The sequence below is a fragment of the Oncorhynchus nerka genome, linkage group LG11 (assembly GCF_034236695.1).
Source record: "Oncorhynchus nerka isolate Pitt River linkage group LG11, Oner_Uvic_2.0, whole genome shotgun sequence".
In the NCBI taxonomy this organism is placed as follows: domain Eukaryota; kingdom Metazoa; phylum Chordata; class Actinopteri; order Salmoniformes; family Salmonidae; genus Oncorhynchus; species Oncorhynchus nerka.
Window position 1 is genome coordinate 52,463,422 of NC_088406.1, and position 19,730 is coordinate 52,483,151.

A 19,730-nucleotide genomic window follows, 5' to 3' on the forward strand; every position below is an offset into this window, starting at 1 on the left:
AGATTTAACTTTGGATTGGAGATGTTTGATGTGGGTCTGGAAGGAGAGTTTACAGTCTAACCAGACATCTAGGTATTTGTAGTTGTCCACGTATTCTAAGTCAGAGCCGTCCAGAGTAGTGATGTTGGACAGGCGGGCAGGTGCAGGCAGCGATCGGTTGAAGAGCATGCATTTAGTTTTACTTGTATTTAAGAGCAATTGGAGGCCACGGAAGGAGAGTTGTTAACACAGTGTCCAAAGAAGGGCCAGATGTATACAGTTTTTGAGGTGATACAAATCATTTGCATATAACATATTTTAATAATCGACAGCCTTTGCACTGAAAAGTGGTGAAACTTTACACAAGTGTTTATAGTGAAACAAAAGAAGCTGCCAAATAATGATTTGAGTAAAACTGAAGAAAAACTAAATGGGGAAAAAGGTGTTTAATGAAAGCGATAAACAATGAAGATACGACAGAAACGACCCATGAGGAGCAAAGCTACCAATAACAAGCAATAGGCAACACCTCCATACAAATATGTATAAGGTAGTTGTTGTGAAATTGTAAGATTACTTGTTAGTTATTACTGCACTGGCAGAACTAGAAGCACAAGCATTTCACTACACTTGCATTAACATCTGCTAACCATGTGTGTGTGTGTGACTAATAAAATTTGATTTGAAATGTAGCTGCTATATGACTAACACCATGAAGTCACTCGCCAAATTGGATATGAACTGCCTCATATTAACTGAACTACTACTGTACATCTGCGTGGTTACTGCAGAAATAATTGTGTACCTGTGTGTTTCTCTCACCCGAGCTCCAGCATCAATGATCCAGTAACCAGTCATCTGTCACTGGCATTGTAATTAATCTGCTGGTATTTAGTGGATAATGAGATGCTGTTGTGTCGTATTTTGTGTGGCTAGCTCAATTTTTCAACTCTTTTCTCTTTTCCCCGTGTCTGAAGTGAATTTAAGTTCCTGAGGATAAGTCAATAGAAGCCTCTAGCCAAACCTGACGAGATGGGCTTCTTAGCCTATTTACTTAACAGTATGTCCCTGTTTGTCATTCTCATGTTGCTTTCTCCTACCAGGCTTTTTTTACAATAGCTGAGCATATTGGAAATCTAGGAGCTAGCGTCATGCCAAAGACAGGGGATATGTCAGAAGTTGTCTCAGCTTAAATGACAAAAGCCTTTGTCTTTCTGCATCTGCTGAGCAATAGTGTGATCATGTGAACTGTTCCATATTTACCAGATTGCTGGGAAGAGGTGCCAATTTCACTAAACTAATCTGACAGCAATGGCCGTGTCTGCTGCACACAGATAAATCTTTTTCAATCATGAGTGAAAATTAAATGCCGGACTAGATGGGCGCTCTCGGCTCTGAGATGGAAATTGTACTGCCACATGTAATATCTCACACTGAGCTATTGATCATTTGCACTCTTTCACTCGTAAAGGACCCCCCCAGAGGAAGTTGCTGCACACTATTTAGATGTAATTTCCTGTCCTTAGAGGAAATGCACATTTAGATTCCACCTCCGAAGAATGACAAAGGCTACTTATCAGTGGAGGCTCCTCAGAGGACGATTGGAAGGACTATCCTCCTCATGGAATTTCAAAAATATGAAAATACTGAAATATTTAAAAAGTTATCCTTTTTTAGATAAAACTATTCTAAATATATTCACCTCATAAAATGACTGATTACCACCCAATCAAATTATCAGAGAATTAATCTAGTACTGAAAGCATAAGCTAAAGCTAGCTAGCACTGCAGTGCCACAAATGTGGTGAGTAGCTGACTCAAAGAGAAAGACAATAGTTGAACTAATGTATTTCTTCAAAAAAGGAGAAGCAAGAGACCGAGAGCGAGAGCTAGCTATATTTCGTTGTATTTTTTTTCACTTCACTTACTTAGCTAGCGAATGCAGCTAGCTAGTTTAGCCTATTCAAACACCCGGCTCAAGCAGAGAGGGATGCTATGTTAGCTAGCTGGCTATGGCTATCCAACACTGGAACTTTTTCAAGTCAAGGTAAGCTTTTAGTTTTATGAATGTATTGCCACTGGGGCCCACCAGTGTAACTGCTAAACTGCTTGCTGTACACTGTACTGCATGATTGTAGCAGGTTTACTAACGCCTTAGTTCTAATAGAGGAAATGGCACCGACAGATGGGGCTGCCATGCTTCAAGCTCTTAGGAAACTATGCTGTATTTGTTTGTTTTTTGTGTTGTTTCTTACAATTTTTTTGTGTTATTACATACAGCCGGGAAGAACTTTTGGACATCAGAACGGCAGTAACTCACCAGCATTTCGACCAGGAATATGACTTTCCCAAACCAAATCCTTTGTTCGTACCCCCGAGGACAATTGAACTGATCCCAGAGGCTGTTCCAAAACTCAACTGATGGAAAAGGGGTACTCGAAGCAGACTTTTAGTTCGATTCAGGAGGCTCGCACAACACCCACTGCTTTCAAGTATATTACTCGCTAATGTTCAGTCTCTGAATAATAAAGTTGACAAGCTCAGGGCAAGGATTTCCTTCCAGAGAGACATCAGGGATTGTAGCATACTCTGTTTCACAGAAACATGGCTCTCTCAGGATATACTGTCTGAGTCCGTTCAGCCAGTTGGGTTCTCAGTTCATCGCGCAGACAGGAATAAATATCTCTCCTGGAAGATGAAGGGCGGGGGTGTATGTTTCATGATTAACTACTCATGGTTTGATTGTAAGAACATACAGGAACTCAAGTCTTTTTGTTCACCCAACCTAGAATACCTCACAATCAAATGCCAATCGTATTACCTTCCAATAGAATTCTCTTCGGTTATAGTCACAGCCATGTATATTCCCCCTTGTATTTTTTTTATTTTTATGTCTGGTCAGACCAATCAGGGATTCATGCTTTAAGATTGTTTGATCACACGGACTGGGATGTGTTCCGGGTAGCCTCCGAGAACAACATAGATGAATACACTGACATCAGGAAGTATTTTGGAGATGTTGTATGACTATTAAAGCCTACCCTAATCAGAAACAGCATTCACGCAAAACTGAAAGCGAGAACCATCGCATTTAATCAAGGCAAGGTGACTGGGAATATGGCCGAATTCAAACAGTGTAGATATTCCCTCCGTAAGGCAATCAAACAGGCAATGTCCATATGTGTTATTTACTAGTTTTGTGTGTAGAAAATAGTAAAAATAAAGAAAAACTCTTGAATGAGTCAGTATTTTAAAACTTTTGACCAATTCGTGTATGTTGTAAACTTTCATTCCTCGGCTAGGTTGTACAATAGCAATAGTATCGGGGAAACTTGAGTATGATGTAGAAGCCTAAACCTATCAATGTTACATTGAGCTGGGTGAATGAAATATGGTAGACAGTCATCCAATATGCTGTAATATAAATGTGGCCATGCTCATAATAAAAATGTTTTTTTTGTCCTCCCTCAACTTAAATGGCACTGACCGCCACTGCTACTTACACATATTTACGAATTGGTTGTGGGAATTTCCATGTGGAGTTGATAAACATCAACAAATAGGGCACTGACAGCTGTCAGTGTGGCTAGCTAGCATGCTACCCTTATCGAGCTAGCTAGCTAAGCCCAATGTACTTCTATATGCTCATTTTGAACCTACAGTAAGCTTGTCGCCTGCCTTCCCGCCTTTGGGATGACAGAGACATGAGCATCTCTGTCACCCCCTGACGCCCTGACCTTAGTATTCTTTGTTTTCTTTATTATTTTGGTTAGGTCAGGGTGTGACACGGGTGATATATGTTTTTGTCTCATCTAGGGTATTTGTACTGTCTAGGGGTTTTGTAGATTTATGGGGTTGTTTCCATCTAGGTGTTTATGTAGGTCTATGGTTGCCTAGATTGGTTCTCAATTAGAGGCAGGTGTTTATCGTTGTCTCTGATTGGGAACCATATTTAGGCAGCCATCTTCTTTGGGTATTTCGTGGGTTATTGTCTATGTTATGTTGCACGTTAGCACATTGTTTATATAGCGGTCACATTCGTTTTGTTGTTTTTGTTTAAGTGTTCTTCATTAAATAAAGAAGAATGTATTCTAACCACGCTGCGCTTTGGTCTACTCCATACGACGATCGTGACAATCTCATCATTATACACACATCTCTAGTGTAAATTACAAGGTGCACAGCACAGAAGGAGCGAATAAGACGAGACCAAAAAGACAACATGAGAACAAGCAGACATAAACACTCAAAAATAATGAATACAGCCATTTGTTATATATCGCGCAAAAACATGAACACAAATTAATTTGGCATATCACCCAGCCCTAATGTCAGGTACACAGTAAATATTTACCTACATCCTCTCCTTTTAAATGGGAAAGAAGGGGTCACAGAGTATAGTACCTAGCGATGACAGCTTGGCCCGCACGTTCGTTCGCCTCCTTTTCAACTTCCAAGTGCATCTTAATGGCCTCTTTGGCTGATCATCTCAGGCCAAATGCAGGATTAAATTTGTATGAAAATTGCCTGATTACACAACAAAGCAGAATCTCGGTAGGCCAGGTAAAAAATAAAGTTTGTGAGGCTGTTTACTTCACTTCATATTTGCCGTCAAGAGCTTTCATTATCAGCAGTTTGTTGCTAAACCCATTCCAGTTGATAGAGTCCCCTCAGCTTACCAATGGAGAGGTGAGCAAATGAGCAAATCACGACTCTCGAGTCAACAAGCAGTATGCAACGAGGTTATGGGGTAAATGGAAAATACGTTTAAAAAAGGTGGCTGGCTAATACTCTATATTGAGTGAAGCAGTACCTGGTGGTGCGTTCATGAGCGCTCGCTATCTGTGGATGGGTCTCATTTGAGAGATGGGTGTTTATCAGTGAGTGCTGGGGGTGGCGCAGTCAAGCATAATTTGGCTGACCATGCTTCCTAGGTACACCGTTAATGGCAGTTTGAGTGCAGCGTGAATTGGTGTGAGGCACTCAATGAGGCTACACCACAAAAAAACATTTGCATAGCCACGTTAGTCAGCCAGCCAGTCAGACATCAACCAACGCCAACAGTGGGAAGTCTTAATCTAAACCATTCAAATTCAATGTGTCACTGTGATGATTTCGACAGATCAGCATTACCGAGAGACAATGCTCAGACAGATATCAAGCCTGTGCACTTCAGATTTCATGGTGCACCTTGTTTGTGTAATAGACTCAAAGCACCACGTCATACCATCCATGGCAGCTTGCTTGTGCCTCTGCACATTAATTTGACTGTCAGTTCGGCTGGCGAGGGTAAGTAATGTATGAGAGACACTAGGATATGAAAGGACTTGTTCTTAATCATCCTGCCAATCACCCTACAAGCTGGGGGAATGTAGAGCAGCCCAAGATACCCGGAGAGGTACACACGCATGTATGCACGCACATACGCATGCACACAAGCACACATGATTGCACAACAACACACAAATCAAATCAAAGTTAATTGGTCGCAAACACAGATTAACAGACATTACAGCTGGTGCAGCAAAATGATTGTGTTTCTTGCTCCTACAGTGCAGTGTATATATAAGGTCCCACAGTTGACAGTGCATGTTAGAGCAAAAACCAAGCCATGAGGTCGAAGGAACTGTCCGTAGAGCTCAGAGACAGGATTGTGTCGAGACACAGATCTGGGGAAGGGTACCAAAAACATTCCACGCAGTGGAAGAAGTTTGAAACCACCAAGACTCTTCCTAGAGCCAGCCAAACTGAGCAATCGGGGGAGAAGGGCCATGGACAGAGCAACAGAGTTTGTCTGTAGAGATGGGAGAACATTTCAGAAGGACAACCATCTCTGTAGCACTCCACCGATCAGATCTTTAAGGTAGAGTGGCCAAATGGAAGCCACTACTCAGTAAAAGGCACATGACAGCCCGCTTGGGAGTTTGCCAAAAGGCACCTAAAGGACTCAGACCATGAGAAACAAGATTCTCTGGTCTGATGAAACCAAGATTGAACTCTTTGGCCTGAATGACAAGCGTCACGTCTGGAGGAAACCTGGCACCATCCCTACAGTGAAGCATGGTGGTGGCAGCATCATGCTTTGGGGATGTTCTTCAGTGGCAGGGAAAGGGAGTCTAGTCAGGATCGAGGGAAAGATGAATGGAGCAAAGTACAGAGAGATACTTGATGAAAACCTGTTCCAGACTGCTCAGTGCCTCAGACTGTTGTGAAGGTTCATGTTCCAACAGGACAACGACCCTAAGCACACAGCCAAGACAATGCAGGAGTGGCTTCTGGACAAGCCTCTGAATGTCCTTGAGTGGCCCCGCCAGAGCCTGTACTTGAACCAGATAAATGTAAATGTATAGAGACATGAAAATACATATAACCTGAAAGCGCTTGAGTGGATATGCAGAGAAGAATGAGAGAAACTCCCCAAATACAGATGTGTCAAGCTTGTAGCATCACACCCAAGAAGACTCAAGGCTGTAATCGCTGCCAAAGGTGCTTCAACAAAGTCCTGAGTAAAGGGACTGAAAACTTATGTGAATGTGATATTTCAGTTTTTATTTTTAATAAATTTGCAAACATTTAAAAAAAAACTTGTTTCTGCTTTGTCATTATGGGGTATTGTGTGTTGATTGGTGAGGGAAAAAGTGAGGGTGGAAAAAATGTAATCCATTTTAGAATAAGGCTGTAACGTAACAAAATGTGGAAAAAGTCAAGGGGTCTGAAAACTTTCCGAATGTACTGTTGGTCCATTAGATCTTCTACATACAGTTGATGTGGGAAGTTTACATCCACTTAGGTTGTAGTCATTAAAACTCACTTTTCAACCACTCCACAAATGTATTGTTAACAAACTATAGTTTTGGCAAGTCAGTTAAGACATCTGCATGACACAAGTCATTTTTCAAACAATTGTTTACAGACAGTTCACTTATAATTCACTGTATCACAATTCCAGGGAGTCAGAAGTTTACATACACTAAATTCACTGTGCATTTAAACAGCTTGGAAAATGACTGAATATTATGTCATGGCTTTAGAAGCTTCTGATAGACTAATTGACATCAGTTGAGTCAATTGGAGATGTACCTGTGGATGTATTTAAAGGCCTACCTTCATTCAAACGTGATATGCAACTGTTCAGGGAAGTTAGGAACCAATATACACAGGCAGTTAGGAAAGCTAAGGCTAGCTTTTTCAAACAGAAATTTGCATACTGTAGCACAAACTCAAAAAAGTTCTGGGACACTGTAAAGTCCATGGAGGGTAAGAGCACCTCCTCTCAGCTGCCCACTGCACTGAGGCTAGGAAACATTGTCACCACCGATACTGTAAATCCACTATAATTGAGAATTTCAACAAGCATTTTTCTACGGCTGGCCATGCTTTCCACCTGGCTACCCCTATCCTGGTAAACTGCCCTGCACAATTCACCCAAGCCTCCCCATTTCTCCTTTACCCAAATCCAGATAGGTGATGTTCTGAAAGAGCTGCAAAATCTGGACCCCTACAAATCAGCCGGGCTAGACAATCTGGACCCTGTATTTCTAAAATGATCTGCTGAAATTGTTGCAACCCCTAATACTAGCCTGTTCAACCTCTCTTTCGTATCGTCTGAGATTCCCAAAGACTGGAAAGATGCCACGATCATCCCCCTCTTCAAAGGGGGAGACACTCTAGACCCAAACTGCTACAGAGGTCTTCGAAGGCCAAGTTAACAAACAGATTAGAACATTTCGAATCCCACCGTACCTTCTCTGCGATGCAATCTGGTTTCCGACCTGGTCATGGGTGCACCTCAGCCACGCTCAAGGTCCTAAACTATATCATAACCGCCATCGATAAAAGACATTACTGTGCAGCCGTATTCATCGACCTGGCCAAGGCTTTCACCACATTCTTATCGGCAGACTCAACAGCCTTGGTTTCTCAAATGACTGACTCGCCTGGTTCACCAACTACTTCTCTGATAGAGTTCAGTGTTTCAAATCTGAGGGCCTGGTGTCGGGACCTCTGGCAGTCTCTATGGGGGTGCCACAGGGTTCAATTCTCGGGCCGACTCTTCTCTGTATACATCAATGATGTCGCTCTTGCTGCTGGTGATTCTCTGATCCACCTCTACGCAGACGACACCATTCTGTATACTTCTGGCCCTTCTTTAGACACTGTGTTAACTAACCTCCAGACGAGCTTCAATGCCATACAACACTCCTTCCGTGGCCTCCAACTGCTCTTAAATGCATGCTCTTCAACCGATCTCTGCCCGCACCTGCCCGCCCGTCCAGCATCACTACTCTGGACGGTTCTGACTTAGAATATGTGGACAACTACAAATACCTAGGTGTTTGGCTAGACTGTAAATTCTCCTTCCAGACTCATATTAAGCATCTCCAATCCAAAATTAAATCTAGAATCGGCTTCCTATTTCACAACAAAGCATCCTTTTTTTTTATTTTACCTTTATTTTAACTAGGCAAGTCAGTTAAGAACAAATTCTTATTTTCAATGACGGCCTAGGAACAGTGGGTTAACTGCCTGTTCAGGGGCAGAACGACAGATTTGTACCTTGTCAGCTCGGGGGTTTGAACTTGCAACCTTCCGGCTACTAGTCCAACGCTCTAACCACTAGGCTACCCTGCCGCCCCTTCACTCATGCTGCCAAACATACCAGTGTAAAACTGACCATCCTACCGAGAGATGAACATATTTTAGTGCGAAATGTGCAAATCAATCCAAGAACAACAGCAAAGGACCTTGTGAAGATGCTGGAGGAAACAGGTACAAAAGTATCTATATCCACAGTAAAATGAGTCCTATATCGACATAACCTGAAAGGCCGCTCAGCAAGGAAGAAGCCACTGCTCCAAAACCGCCATAAAAAAGCCAGACTACGGTTTGCAACTGCACATGGGGACAAAGATCATACTTTTTCGAGAAATGTCCTCTGGTCTGATTAAAAAAAATAGAACTGTTTGGCCATAATGACCATCATTATGTTTGGAGGAAGAACACCATCCCAACCGTGAAGAACGGGGGTGGCAGCATCATGTTGTGGGGGTACTTTGGTGCAGGAGGGACTGGTGCACTTCACAAAATAGATGGCATCATGATGGAGGGAAATTATGTAGATATATTGAAGCAACATCTCAAGACATCAGTCAGGAAGTTAAAGCTTGATCACAAATGGTCTTCCAAATGGACATTGACCCCAAGCATACTTCCAAAGTTGAGTCAAAATGGCTCAAGGACAACAAAGTCAAGGTATTGGAGTGGCCATCACAAAGCCCTGACCTCAATCCTATAGAAAATGCGTGAGCAGAACTGAAAAAGCGTGTGCTCTGTCAGGAGGAATGGGCCAAAATTCACCCAATTTATTGTGGGAAGCTTGTGGAAGGCTACCCGAAACGTTTGCCCCAGTTAAACTATTTAAATGCAATGCTACCAAATACTAATTGAGTGTATGTTAACTTCTGACCCACTGGGAATGTGATGAAAGAAATAAAATATTAAATAAATAATTCTCTCTACTATTATCCTGACATTTCACATTCTTAAAATAAACTGGTGATCCTAACTGACCTAAGACAGTGAATTTTTAATGGATGAAATTTTATATTTGGTTTTAGTTATTTAGGTTTACACTGAAAGCATTGTTCCATCCCAAAAATTTATAAAATAAAGTATTTTACCAAGGATTTAAATGGCATCAACATGAAGAGAATTACATTCACATACATAATTATGCATGTCTGTGTAGTACAGATCAGGAACTCATGATGAATTCCGTTACAGGGTCTAAATCCACTTCACTTACTGTAATTCAATAATCAAAATAGATTTTTTCAAAGTCAATGTGTCATAGCTGACAGCCCATTCTTTCTGCAGACATCGTTGAATCTCAATTCAGAGCTGATATTTAACAAAGAAAACGTGGACACACAAAAAGCTGAGGGAGATTTGACCAAACTTTGCATTTGCACTGTTCTTCCAGTAAATTAGTTTTTGTCAAATGTTCAGTGTAAACTGTTAAACGCAGTCATAGTGCATAGATAGAGTTGTATGGTTTGTTAAACTTTGAAATCAATGTTTTTTGTTTAGCATACATTTTAAGTAAAAAATCTCAGAGTCTCAGCGAATTTCTGTTATCGTGGAATTGCCCAAGAGACAAACCATCAATCATTAAAATAATATGTGAACCTTCTGTTTAGTGCCACAAGTCTGTATCAGGCCCCCAGGTTAAACAACTGTAAGACGCTACTGAGCCAACATCCACCAGTAACAGCTACTAATCAAACATCTCTCCCAGGAGATTCAACACATGGTGGAGTACTGTATTAAACAACTGACCCTCTAAATCTCGGCAGGGCATAGTCACGTATCGATTTTTACCAAAATAACATATGGAGCACGACGAAATGGAGTGTGGGCCGTGTGGGCTCTTCCCTAGGCTCATAAATGTGTCCGTGTTTGCGGTGCTCCTGTGGTTAGCACACAGCCCGGATCTAAACGGGGGCCTATGAGTCATAGGCTGCTCTAGCGAGATGATGCTCTATTCTTCTCCTAGAGTAAATAAACATGGCCTGGTCCGTCTGATCGCTCTCCAAACACTAGAAGGTCCCTTGTCCAGGTACTGAAGGCTTAGCCACCATCTGTGTCAGTCAGACAAGACAACACTAGCCTCCTGTAGTACTGTAGTCACTGCTCTGTGCTGCCCCATTCCCAATATTATAAATAGAAGAGCGGGAAGGAGAGGAGGATCAAAGAGGTAGAGGAGAGGGAAGAAGAGTATAGGAGGAGGAGATGAGGATGGAAGAGGAGAGGGGTGGAGAGTAAGGTGAGGGAAAGGAGGGTGGAGTCCTGCTTCTAAGCACCTGTCTTGTCTCCCTACAGGAAAGGGAGAAGGAGGGCAGGAGAGGAGTGACGCGTCGTGTTTGAGATGCTGTTAACGATGGGCCTAAATTACACTTAATCGATCCATATGAACTTCCCCTCTAAGTCTCACTGACATTGTAATTACAAGGTAGCGACAATTAGGACATTAACGCTAGCTAGTGGACGAGGTTAATATGCCGGCGTTCATGCTGTGCACATCTCCCTTTCATACAATTTCATCTCATTTCCTGACACCCACACGTCAATTAATTTAATCTGTTGACTTGAATTGACGTACATCTTTAATTCGATGATATCACTGTATCAATTTCAGGGCCTATAACCCTGTCAATGATTAGTATATTCCTACAGTAGCATTGTGTTTTCTGATACGGATATGCAGATAAAGCAGCATGACATTTAAACACAATATTTGCAAGACTGTAAAGAGGATGCAATGTGTGTTGCATGTTTTTCAATGAGCCATTGCTGCATGTAACCAGAAGTGTCAAAAGAGTAGGCTGACACATTCCAATTTACGAAATCCTAAATCTGCCTTCAGAAAGTATTCATACCCCTTGACCTATTCCACATTGTGTTACAGTCTAAATTCAACATGGATTTTCTTTTTAATAAAAAAATTCACCCACCTACACACAATAACCCATAATGACATATTGACAACATGTTTTTTTTTAAAGGGTGCAAATGTATTGAAAATGAAATACAGAAACCCATTTACATAAGTATTCATATCCATGAGTCAATACATGTTAGAATCACCTTTGGCAGAGTCTTTTTGGGAAAGTCTCTAAGAGCGTTGCAGACCTTGATAATATTTTCACAATATTATTTATAAAACTATTCAAACTCTGTTAAGTTGGTTGTTGATCATTGCTAGACAGCCATTTTCAAGTCCTGCCATAGATTACAAAGCCAATTTAAGTCAAAACTGTAACTAGGCCACTCAGGAACATCAATGACGCCTATATCGTGACTGGGTGTATTGATACACCATCCAAAGTGTAATTAATAACTTCACCATGCTCAAAAGGATATTCAGTGTCTACTTTATGTATTTTTACCCATCTACCAATAAGTGCCCTTCATGGCAAGGCATTGGAAAACCTCCCTGGTCTTTTGTGTTTGAATCGATTGAATTCACTGCGCGACTGAGGGACTTTACAGATAATTGTATGTGTGTGGTACAGAAGTGAGGTAGTCATTAAAAAAAAGTCATACTAAACACTATTCTTGCATACAGAATGAGTCCATGCACCTATGTGACTTTTTAAACTCCTGCACTTATTTAGGTTAGCCATAACTAAGGGGTTGAATACTTAGACTCAAGACATTTCAGCTTTTACTGTTTTATTAATTTGCACAAAATTTGAAGAACAAGTGTAATTCCACTTTGTGTGTATACCAGTGACACAAAATATCTATATTTTAAATTCAGGCTATAACGCAACAAAATGTCAAGGGGTGTAAATACTATAAGAATGCACTGAGCCATACATCTACATATCTATATATAATGTAGACAGGATTAATTTACTTGACCCAGAATTCACTGTTGAGCACAATACTATTTATCTGATTAAATCATCCCCATTTGGCTAATTAGTCCGATGGGAAGGCAGCATATCAATGACACACACACACACACACACACACACACACACACACACACACACACACATCTATATTCCTCTTATTATGGTGATTAACACTGTGAACCCAGTCGTGAACAATGCCTACCCCTCACAAATAATTAGGTAGGTACTGGCAGCATGCCATTGTGTTGCCGAAGACAAAAGTCTTTGTAATTATGCATGTCATTACCAAGGTGGCCACCACGCTGCAAGATCACTGACCCTCAATTTCTATACCAAGGATGCCCTTTTGACGTCTGATAATTAGATCTATGGGGTATTTATATACTGTTTGTCTCATTGAGTTCATGCACGTTCCATGAAAGATTGATTCCCAAACGTTGCAATATTTTTTATTCTACTCTCTTTCCTTGTGCTTATTTGTACTTTGCGTTTCAAAAATAATTGAGACCATAATCACAGACTTAAGGGTTTAGGGTCTTCCTTTTGTTTATCTTGATTGTTTTTCACTTTATCCACACAGTGATCTCTTCTCTCTCTAACTGTGGTTTAAACTTTAATTGAAAACATTAAGAATCTACCACTTGGCCAGGAGTTTTTCTAAACAAAAACCGCTCGTCAGCTTTAATGCTCCAGTACTAGCCTTGCTCCCCTCCACAACATATCAACTACGCCGAACCTACGTTGTCAGAGGCAGTCTGGCTGATGAACACAGCATGGTATCTGTACATATCGGTATCCCTGGGTTTATAAGCGCGGAAATCGAGCATGCTTTTGCGGCACAGTCGATAGCGCGCTGGACTTCGGGCTAGAAGGTCGAGGGTTGGAGACCTGCTCCCTGCTGTTTCATTACAATACTGTACTAGATCAACTTTACTACCCATTTCCCCGTGTTCCCTTCACTTTGAGTGAATACCATCTGACGTTAACTACGTCACCCTTGGGACTGTGTGTGAAGGGTTAATAGACGGTTGACACTTAAAACTCACATAAAATCTTGGCAAATTACATTTAGACTACTGGTCACCATGGAGACGGCAGTAGCAACCATAAACAATACCCTTTACCAAGACAACGCTGTCTGTATTGTACATTAACCCGAGTAAACTCCCAGCTGTTTTTTTTTTCTCTCAAAAAATAGTCATTAGCCGTTGAGAAATAATTACCGTGCCAGAAAGCACTTTCAACAGGTGAGAAAGGAGGACAAATAATTGACCCCCTCATCCGTGAAATCACTCCAATTCAGGAGTTGCCAATGACCTGTGAAGAATCAGATTGAGTTTAGCTTTTTACCACTACGGAAGACTGTAGGTGTGTGATGTAAAAGTCTTCAAGTGCAGTCTGAGGTGGTCTAGTGTCCCTGTGCATCATCACCACTCTGGGACTAGCCACAGGCTCCCCACCGATACTCTTTTCATTTGATTTAACATTAGGTTAAGAAATATTAAGTTTTTAAAAAACAGTGACGTTTATGTCTATGTGAATCCTCGTCGGACAGATTACATTTAGTTCTGTCTGCCAGATCCATTTGAAATCTGTTCTATGGGTCGAGGGAGGGAGGGGGTGGGGGAGTTTTATTCCTGGTCATGACCAGCAAGCTCATATTGATTCTTGCAGAATTCAAGCTTACAGGCTGGCGTGAGCTGTTCCATGATTACAGCATATTCATGTCAAATCTTGCATTCCAATCCCTTTGCTTGTACAGTCAAGTACCGTTTCCTAGAGATAGGATATACTACACAAACAAACAAGAATTTCCTATAAGCCGAGCTAATAAAGATGAGATAAGCCTACTATTGCCTGGGATTTAGGAGCAAATGTCAGCTCGGCTCATTGAGATGAGAAGAAGCACAGTTTGCGGCACGACTAGAAAAAAGGAAAAAGCACAGTTCTCTTTATCCCCAGCTGATAGATGAGGCCATCTTTGTTCATGGCCTTCCCTAATAACCTGAAACAAGGAGCGGCTTCCATCTTCTTCCTTCATGGCCTGAGTAATCACAGGAGAAAATACCCCTTCTCGGCTCTTTAGACAGCATCATTAATAATTGTTGTGTAATTAAATTAAGTGTCCTTTCCTTTTTGGCGATTGGAGCGATTAGTCCCCCAAATGAGTGGCCCTGATGTCCTGCTGCCTGCGTAGATCTCTTCAGACTCCCAACGGAGCTGTTGCATATGGAAAGACGGGAGAGACCATCACCATAAGTGGCCGGCGGTTGAATGAAGACGCACTGTTTATTATTCCCTGTGGGAGAAAGTAGGAGGAGGACCTAAGAGACAAGAAGTAACCATTCACACGAAAGTACTGAAACCACCACTGCAAGGAGCTAAATAATGATGACCCACTATTGGACAACCCCATCCTCCCTCCCAAAATTAGAAAACAGTGCTGATAAATCACTTCCTAAAGTGAAACGGCGATAGTCCAGTCTGCTCACAGGTGAAAATTCCAGCATCGTATCTCTTCGCCCTCTTTCTTTTAGCTCACCGCCCCCTTACACCCGACCCCTCTACCTCCCGACCCAACTTCCACCCCCCACCTATGCGAGATTTACGATGCCTGCTGCCCCTAACCCCACCCCATGCCCCCGGCTACAAAAGCATCTGACACGCGTTAGACTGAGCTCCAAAGGGGCGTGTCTGTCCGGGATCTGGGCCCGGCTGCAGTCTAGACACATGATAAATTGAATCCCCCAGGTGTCACGGTGAAGGAGCCGGCCTGTCAAGTGTGTGCCCCCTCCCGTCACTCAGCTAGCCACCACAGATGCTTGCCGCTAGCTATCGGAGAAAGAGAGAGGGAGAAAAATAACAGCCAACATATGCTGCCCTCCCTCATGCCTGGCTGACTGGCTTGTCCATCCTCCCTGCTCCCGCTCACTCTCCCCCAACCAACCACTGCCTTTTTCATTCTAGGCACTGTATCAATATGACAAAGTTCTGGAGTCACTGAATGTATCCTTCCCCTGCAAGCCATTCAAAGCTCTCACTGCACTTGTCCCCCCTCTGTTGTTGACCACCGTTTAAGTGTCATGGCCGTATTATTCGATACAGCCCAGCCAAAGGAAAACTGTCATTTTTACTTGTCATGGGTTTTGACATCATATATCAGCCTATAATCTTTCCAAGCGCAGGCTTGATCCCAAATTCACCTTCAATAGGATGGCAAGTCAAATTGACTATCAATATAGGATGCTATAGTTTCCATTCTGTAAAGGTTTTCCTCCTCTTCGTCTGAAGGGGCCAACGACTAACGAGATGTGACAACTCAGTCATCAAGTGTGACAGATTGGCTCGAACCAAATCGTCCTTGGGTTTTTTCCAAAAGCGTACTCCATCATCGGGATGAAAACAGCAATTTAATGAACACCACAGAACTTCCCATGACAGAGTAACTATCAAAGATGACCTAATGAACAGAGCAGAGGGCCCCCTCTCCAATCTACCTCTGTTCACAAACAATTAGGCTTCTTTTACACAGGCAGCCTAATTCTGATCTTTTGCACAATTATTGGCAAAAGATCTGATCCGATTGGTCAAAAGACTAATTGGCGGCATCCCTATTAACATTGGTGCCGTTTTACCCTCCCTCACTGTCCCAGGTACAACACCGTTCCAAGTATACGTGATGATGGTACAACACCATTCCAACACCATTCCAAGTATACACCTTGTGGTTTAGTGTGGGGGCTGGGTATTGAAGGGTTTAGGCTCTGTTTTTAATTGAATTGAGATGGAACCAGTAACAATGCCAATAATGGGGCACGTTCAAAATTAGGAGTAGAAATGTTTCGATCACAGTTAATAAAAATTGTCAAACAAGCATACTGTAACTTGGTGTCGGAAAATGTTCTGCTCAGAAGACTCAAAGACCTGCCCCAATCCCGGCAAAGCGAATCACACCCACACTTGTAAACTGATAAGAGAGCCATTTAATCTCTCAAATAGTGGGATCTGGAGAAAGAGCTACAGCTTGATCAAAGCAAATCTATGCACAGCTTTAAACTAACTTTTAAACTACCAGAAAAATGAAACAACGACTAGCTAGCTAGCTAGTGGGACCCATGCAGCGATCCTAACCAAACATCTATTTGCATTTCAACCACAGACACTGTTCCCAATGAAAGTTCTGTCACGTTTCTAGGACTGTAGTGGTGCCTAACAGCTCCTGTGGAAGCTCTACATAAAAGATCCCCCCCCCCCCCCCTTTAATCCTGTGGAGTGACATCTCTAGCAGGAGCCGAGTTGCACAGTGGCACTGTTCTGTTTCTCTGTTTTTTGGGGGATATTGCCAAAGCTTGCAGATTAATCTGACTGAGTCAGTCACTGCCCCACATGAGGCACTGTGTAGTGCAGAATAGCAATGCATTTCCACATAACACGATTGGGGCAATGAAACCACGGAGCCAGATTCATTTTCATTGGTGGGAAGTGAAGTATGTTGGGGGACCGTTGGGCGATGCGAGTGAAATAAATCTCCACCTGGTATGACCGACTCAACAGTTGCATTATGGGTATTTATGTTGTCTGATGTCTTGATCCAATTGCTGGTTACTCAAGGATTCTGGGAGGAGAGGAGGAACACTAGCTCAATTAGTAATAATGAGGTAGAATGAATCATGTAAGTAGGGCTCATTTGAAATGATTCACTGACTTACACTAAGGACACATCCCTAACCTCACGTTCATGTTCACACACAGCCAGACATGTTGACAATGATGATACATAATGTAAATGAATGATTCTTGAGGATGTCATGGGCATTTGTCATGATTCATTTCATTTTGCGTGATTTTCTGTGATTTAAAGGATGTAAGGAGTAAAATGACAGTCCCCACAGACTGCTCACCCCAGGGCGCCATCTTGGTTTAGTCAAAGAGAGGGCTGACTAACATCGAACACGTCAAGAACATCTTCTGCTAACTGCACGATAAAGATTTTAATTCCAGCTGTAACTTCTTCAGTGGATAAATATAAGAACGAATAACATTCTTTGCAGAAAAATCCATCCAATTTGAGAGCGAGACACCCTGTGGTCAGACATCACAGCAGGAGTCACATGCAGCTGCTAAGCACTGCCTCTGGCAATGTTCACTGTAACATTTTCACAGACGTCAATAGATGCATTAGCCTTCTTCGCCCCCCTGCAAACAGGCCTGATCAGGGTCCTTCACATTCTCACACACAGACACACACTTATGCATGCGCACACACACACACACACACACACACACACACACACACAGACACAACCACGCACACATGTACCCAAATACACACACACACAATCAGATTCAATCCACATTCTGTCATGGGGAAAAGAGATGGCTGATAATAACAGGACACCTCTGGCTCCACTAAAGCAAGGTATCACAGGTAGCAGGATATGTAAGTCTGCCTCCCTGCTGTCCTCGCCTCAAGATCCATTATCAACTCTCCCCACCCTCTCCCAGAGAGCTCTGTAATTTCAAAATAAATAAATCATTACCGACTTTAGCAGCGGGATTAATCAAGTTGTGAACAGCTCCCCTCCAAGTGTTCTGTCACTCCCATCAAGCATCGGCTTGCGATTGGCAGACTTGATGGAGGGGATTACAAGTGTCAAAGTTAAAACCTACATCTCAGACTGACTGCTGACCATTTCGTCTCTTTACTCCCCCTCTCTGTGTCTCCCACTCTCTTGACAGATTCTTTCTCTCTACCTTTCTCAATTTCTCTTATTTTTTCTCTCCCTCCCTCTTTCTCTCCCTCCCCCTCTCTTTTTCTGCCTCTCCCTCATCTCTCTCAGCTAAATCCATACAGTGCTATCAGGGGGCAAACATACCACCATGTGTGTGTACAGTATATGTGACGTTAATCTTGAAAATCAGGCTTTGTGGATCCAACTTTGGAAATGTGATGTTAGCCGTAAGAGGCCCTGTGTAAATTAGTCACAGAGTGGAGAGTTAAGGGGGTAGGCAGGGTGGGAGGGAAGGGTGGGGTGGGTAAGTGCTCTGCTGGATCGAACAAAAAAAAAAAGAAGAGGAGCTCATATCATCGCTCACCAAGCAGCAGCCACAGGAAAATCAAACGGATTGTTTGTTTTTCTCAATACAAATCTGATGTTTTTTTAATGTGACATGGATTTATGACACCGGCAACTCAGGAGGAATGGAAACAAAATAATCCCAATTTTGTTTGTTTGTCTTTTTGTTATTGAAGGGCCACTCTCTTAAAACAGAGAAGATAGACTTGCAAGACAACTGACCAGGCCATCCATTATAAAACATATTTCTAAACCACAATTTGATTTATGTTGTCCCCCACAGATGATGCAGCGCCCTCCTTGGGCCAATTGCGATAGTCGAAATGTGACTAACACATTTCACCTTGGGCCAATCAGTGTAATCTTGTAAATGACAGATCTTTATGGCAAGACGCGTCACACCCAAGTTTTGTCAAAATCTTGCCAGTGCTGTCTGTGTGACGAACACAGTCAATTTCATTGTGGGGGACAATTCGTCATACAAGTATCATATGGCTATCTTAGCTATTGTATTACGAATGGATCATGACTATTTTCACACAGAAACAGCTGTTCAGCAGGAGCTAAAGAAGGGAGCTTTGTGCTTCACAGTGAATAATAGTGAATCACATTATTCATCATCAATCCCTTAGCTGTCCAGCACAACAACAACAGCAGCAGGTCATGTGGGTGGGTGGTGTACTGTTATTGCGCCACTGTGAATCACTCTGAGCCGGTGTCCCAAATGGAACCTATTCCCTATTTAGTGCACTACTTTTAACCAGAGCCCATAGGGGCTCTGAAATGCAGATCCATATCAAGGTCATATCTCTGAGGGGCAGAGTCACGATGTGACACTCCTTCTATAGTTCCTTCCCAGGAAAAACCCACATCGAGCTCATTCATGCAGCTTGGAATTAATTCTGTCTGCTTATACTCCATACCGTTTTTAAATTGCCTACTCAGCCAAGCTCGTCCCCCAAACTTCAATCGAGAACGCCTAATTAAATTGAACAAGTACTAATTCTTCTATTTACTTTTTTTCTCTCGCTCTCTCTCCAAGAAATTGGCGTGGTTGTATGATTGTGTGTTTTTAATCCAGAGCGATACTAAGCTGTCTTTCTGCCAAATATTATGCCAAAGGATTTTCGTTAGTCCTTTGGCATTGTGCTCAATGACACTTTAATAAACAGGCAAACAAACTGCAACCCAAACTGGCATGTGTGAGGAGAATCAAACCAACTGATATTGGCAGTGGCCTCCTGTCCTCCCT